Genomic DNA, 6000 nt, shown 5'->3' with positions numbered 1-6000 from the left:
TCCATCCTCTTTGCCCACTTGTTTCAGCCTTTAGACTGGAGATGGGGGCATCCGCCAGATGTTTTTGACTGACAAATCCCATCAGTCCTCGATGGGATAAGCAGTAGTCAACCTGCTCCTTGTAACTCACAAAAAAAAAATTCCTGGCTACTGACCATGCTGAAACCTGTTTGGAGAGTATAACCCATTTAGCCTTCAAATCCTTTAAAAACGTTTTCTAAAAATATTTTTTGCAAACCTCAGTGTTTCATTTAGGTTCCATCTACACTGCCATATAATGCAGTTTAGAAGTACAGTTCAATGTAGTTAAACTACATTATATGAGTCTATGCTAGGCATGGCAAACTTCGTCCCTTCAGGTGTTTTAGACTTCAATTCCCACAATTCCTAACAGTGTACTGGCTGTAAGACAGTGACTCCCAGTCCTATCCCAGTGAGATGACCCAGAAGGATACCATAGTCAATGGTATTGAAAGCCACTGAGAGATCCAGAAGAAGCACAGGGAGACATTCCCATTATCCAGCTCTCTTCGTAGGTCATCCACCAAGGCGACTAAAGCTGTCTCTGTTCCATAACCAGGCCTGAAACCAGACTGAAATGGATCTAGACAATCCGTTTCATCCAGAAATCTCTGGAGTTGGGAGGCCAGCACACGCTTCAGATCCTTGCTCAGAAAGGGAAAGTTGGACACTGGTCAATAGTTGTCCGTTATGGAGGGGTTCAAGGACTTTTTAAAAATATTGGTCTCACAACTGCCTCCTTTAGGCAAGCTGGAACTTTGCCTTGTTCTAAGGAGGCATTGACCACTTCCGTCACCCACTCTGCCAGCTCCCCTCTGGCCTGTTTGATCAGCCAGGAAGGGCACGGATCTAGAACACATGTGGTAGCTCTCACCTCTCCAAGGAACCTCACCACCTCTGAGGATGCCTGCCATTGATGTAGGTGAAACATCAGGAGAGAATGCTTCTGGAACATGGCCATACAGCCTGGAAAATGCACAACAACCCAGTGATTCCGGCCATGAAAGCCTTCAACAACACATTCTCCAAGGAAATATAAGGTAAGGCTTGCTGTATAATGGAAATTTTGTCCTTCCACTACTAGCTATTTTAAATATAGAACTCAAAAAGTTACCCAAGTATTTGACAAGTTACTGAGGCCCCTTCTACACTGTCCTTATATCCCAGGATCTGATTACAGGTTATCTTCTTATCTCAGATTATATGGCAGTGGAGACCTCATATAATCCAGTTCAAAGCAGATAACCTGGGATCAGATCCGGAATATAAGGACAGTGTAGAAGGGGCCTGAGAGAGAGCAAATGAAAGGAGGTGCATGCTTTCTATTTCCTCTCACCAGATTTTAAGATGTCCCAATGTTATATATACAAAAACAAGCAACTGTGTCTTTCATAAATGGTGCATTTATTAAAGTTTGCCAGTAAATCTCCAGCTTGTCCTGACAGTGTACAATACCACCCAGGCCCCAGAGCCTTGGAAGGAAATGATAAAACAGCCAATTTATGCAAGCTCCTAAATACACAATGCAAAGTCACAGTGCCTAGAGATGTTGTTTTCCTGTTCTGTATTTATGGGGGAGGGCATGAACATTGAACCACTGTAGAAACATGCCAGGCTAGTTCCCTCTCCCAGACTTTTCCTGCAGTCTCTGATAATACTCCCTCCTTTTTTTTTTTGCTTCAAGTAGGAAATGTGTTTGTTCCAACTGCACACAAACAAGTCTAACGATGAAGTTAAAAATCTTAATACAATGCTTACATTTCTGCCTTCTTTAGAACAGTTTCAAAATACAGACATACCTCTGTTACCAACACCTTTGAGAATGAAGTTCCTTTTTACAACAGCTTTTTATACCTGCCCAGACTCCTATTCTTCCTCATCCTCTGTCAAGCTGGAAGTATTTTTAGCAGCATCAGCCTCAGGAGGATGGTGAAGAAGGTCTGGATAAACGTGCATATTGTTCATATTAAATAAAAGGTTGCTTAAATATAATGGAACACTCTTCTCTTCTTTTTTGTAGTGTAGGAACCTAATCTATGCTTATGCTTTCCATGCTGTTTCTGCCTTCAGCACCAAATTTTCTGTTGAAGAAGTAATGTTCAGAAAGACATTTGGGCATCAGTTCTCTGCACATCCCTGTCTTCCTCCAGATTTTGCTCTCCTTTCTTGTAAGAAATGCTGCAATTGTTCAATCAAAAAAGTGTTACCAGAGCGCAGACTGGCGATCATGTCTTTTTTTTCTTAATATTCTGGGAAGTGAGAAGGAAGGTACAGACTGGGCTACTTCTGCTACACTACCCTTGATCTTGTCCAAAAAGCAGAGAGAGGAGGATATATAGTTTGCTTACTAGTACTATGCAATGCTATGGCTGTGCAGTATGTGTGTGTGTATATATATATATATGTATGTGTGTATATATATGTATGTGTGTGTATATATATATATAGGTAAAGGTAAAGATTTCCCCCTGACATTAAGTCTAGTCATGTCTGACTCTGAGGGTTGGTGCTCCATTTCCAAGTCGAAGAGCTGCTGTTGTCCATAGACACCACCTAGGTCATGTGGCCAGCATGACTGCATGGAGCGCCATTACCTTCCTGCTGGAGCAGTACCTATTGATCTACTCACATATGTATGTTTTCTAACTGCTGGTTTGACAGAAGCTGCTAACAGCAGGAGCTCACCTGGCTCCCCAGATTCAAACCATCAACCTTTCAGTCAGCAAGTTCAGCAGCTCAGTGGTTTAACCCACTGCGCCACCGGAGGCTCCGTGTGTGTGTGTGTGTGATTGCTTTTAATTGGGTGCTAAACATATTTTCTTGCATTGTTTATACATGTATTTGTCAATATTCTGCTTTATCCTACTGTTCCATTGCAACGTGTATTGTTTATACTGCTCAAGTGTTCACACTTCTATCTATATGCATTTAAAATATATATAACTGTTTGATTGCCTTATGGTTTATTAGTTTATTGACTGTAAGAAACACTTGAGCGAGGTTTACTTCTGCTTTTATTCTTCATGTTGTGTGAAAAACAGAAGTCCTGGCTCCTGTGAGAACTAATCTGATCCCAGCTTTGCAGCACTGGATCCAGTATAACAGTGGTTCCCAGCCTTTGGTCCTCCAGTTGTTTAGGACTTCACCACCCAGAAGTCCCAGCCAGCTTGCCAGCTGTTAGGAAATAGGCATGCTGAAATCCAAAACACCTGGAGGACCAAAGGTTGGGAACCACTGCGCTATAGGAATTATGTTTTCTTCCAAGGACTGCACTTTGATAGATCAGTGGATCAATCGAAAGGATATCTATTTATCTTTTTCCAGGGGTAGTCAACTATAACAAAATCCACAAATAGCAATGCCTTTATTGGGCTAGCTCCAAAACATAAAATACACCATGCAAGCTTTTGAGGCTTTACTAGCTTCTGCATCAGCCAAACATGTTTAAAATCATACATGAGAAAAATGTGATAAGAGTCATCAGCCTACTTTCTGTGTAAGATGTTGTGGTTTAAGATGATATTGAGGAATTGCAATGCAGGCAGAGGCGTCTCCCCTTCTTGGCCATGTGAGCCCTAGGAACAAAGAACAATGAAAGTCCAGTAATAAAATTTCAGCATCGTTAACAACAGAAAAGCAACTTCTCTTGAAATCTAGATGTGTCTGTCCTGTGCAAAGTCTACAACTCAAAGCAGCTGAAATTTTATTATCTGTTTTTTTATTACTCCTCACCTTCAGTCTTTACATGGCAATAAAGGGAGTGGCTCCCATCTGCATTGAAATCCTTCAACACCATTTTAACGGACATTTCAAACAGAATGTAGACCTCTGATTTTAACATCATCCCAATTTTTCATCTGTATGATTTGAAACATATTTTCTTGATGATGAAACTAGTTAAACTTGAAAACTTGCAAGAAGATTTGGCCCAATCACTGCTTGTGGATTTTGTGGCATTCCTTTAGGCATAATGCAGTGTATGTGTATGTATAGAAGTGGTTCTCAACCTTTGGGCCTCCAGGTGTTTTGGACTTCAACTCCCAGAAATCCCAGCCAGCTTACCAGCTTTTAGGAACTGTGGGAGCTGAAGTCCAAAACACCTGGAGGCCCAAAGGTTGGGAATTACTGGTATATAGGATGAGGCAGTATCCTGGCAGCTGGTAGGCCTGAGGCAAATAATAGATAGGGATGTAATTTTACTTTTTCTTTTCTCTGCTACTGCCTTCTCAGCAAGATGCCAGATGTCAATGGAGTCACTCTGGTCAAAGGTCTGTACCATCACTTGCCAAAGGGCTTTTGAAACTAAAAGACTGTAGATTGCCCAGCCCTGTATTAAAGAAATAGGGACCAGGTTTAGGTTGCCACCTGGCAGCCCTAAATCAGAATTCAGTTGATTCACTGCTTGGGCTTTCCAATGTCTGTAAGCACACACTGTATTTCTAATTAACATTAAATTGTAAAACCTAAAGAGACAAGCCACTAGCATTTTTTAAAAGCCTCACCCCTTCAAACTATGCAGAAAAATCTTCCACAGCAAATAAGTAATTATTTAGTTCCAATCTCATTTTTTTTAAAAGCCTGTTTCCCAACAGGAAAAAGGTCAAGGCCTTTGACCGGCCCAAGGACAGAGCTAAGAGTCCAATCTCCTCCTCCCCTTTCCTGGCAACATTTCCTGAAGGCGGCTTTCACTCCCTGCTTGAAGAAAGCTGGCAGGAACATTGCTGCCTGGGTAGTTATGTACTACAGGAAAACACTGAAAAGGACATCAAATACTGCTCCCTCCTTTAACAGTTTACTGCCTGTTCCCTGGTGTTAACAAGCCAGCTACAACAAATCCTTAAGCCTTTTAGATGCTGTATGCTGAACAAAGCGATGCATGTTAAGAGCCAATGGCATTAACAGACTTTGAAAAATATGGTCTTCGTAAAAATGGAGTGACAATAAACTAATGTATTCATAGCAGTGTAGGAATGAGCTGTTACAAGACTCTGATAGGCTTTTCAGAGTCAACACCATTTCTACATCCCAAATGGGTGCGGTAGGCTGACCACATTAAGGAAGCAGGCAGGTGGTTGGAGGGAGGTAGTTCCTAAGAAAAAAGCCAGATGAGAGGTAGCAAGAAGGCGTCATTTTAAATTACAGGCAAGAACAAATAAACCCAGTAGTCATAGTCTAAAGGTTACGTGATTTAACAGCCTAAAGGTGTGGATTATAATCATCCAGCTTCTCAGTATGATTATGGCTCAACCTGTCACAGTATTGCTTTCTTAAGATGAGATGAAATTCTAAATAGTTCAAAAAGTAATACCATACTAAACTATAAGATAACAAAAGAAAACCACCGAGCTAGCCAGAAGACTGTGGTCCATTTTTGCCCTGTGTTCCTCCTGAAATTATTTGTTGAAAATATCTATGTCAAACCGAGTTTCAAAAAGTAATAGTTGTGAGTGGTTAGGTTGAAAACAGAAGTAGGCAACCTGTTATTTTCCAGATGTCAATAACATCTATCATTCACTATTATGTGCTCTCGTTACTATTGATAGAAGTTGCAGTTCAACAGTAACTTGAGGACACAATTTGCTCCATATAAAACTTCACCCATCGTTATCTCTGTATTTTGATCACTGCTGGATTGCTAATTTATAAATCATGTTCTGGTCTGGAAGATCAAATGCATCAATGGTCCAGATCTGCGATGGGTCTATCTGTGGCCCAAAATGTGCTCTCTGATCTACACAGTAGAGCTTTTGCATAACTTTATTGAGTCAGATTTGTTATCATTTAGTAGTTTCTTTTTTACCCTAACAATAGCTATTTTAGCAAATAGTATTCATTATACCATTTACATTAGGGAAAGATTATCACTCTTCTTTCAACTGGAAATAATGTTGGTTTGAGAACCCAGAATCCTGCTTCACATTTGGGCTCTAACACCCCCCCCCCCCCCAAACCACTCCTTAGATCTTGTTATGTGCTTTG

Source organism: Anolis carolinensis, chromosome 5, assembly GCF_035594765.1.
Source record: "Anolis carolinensis isolate JA03-04 chromosome 5, rAnoCar3.1.pri, whole genome shotgun sequence".
NCBI classification, from domain to species: domain Eukaryota; kingdom Metazoa; phylum Chordata; class Lepidosauria; order Squamata; family Dactyloidae; genus Anolis; species Anolis carolinensis.
Note: the sequence above shows the minus strand (reverse complement) of the source record.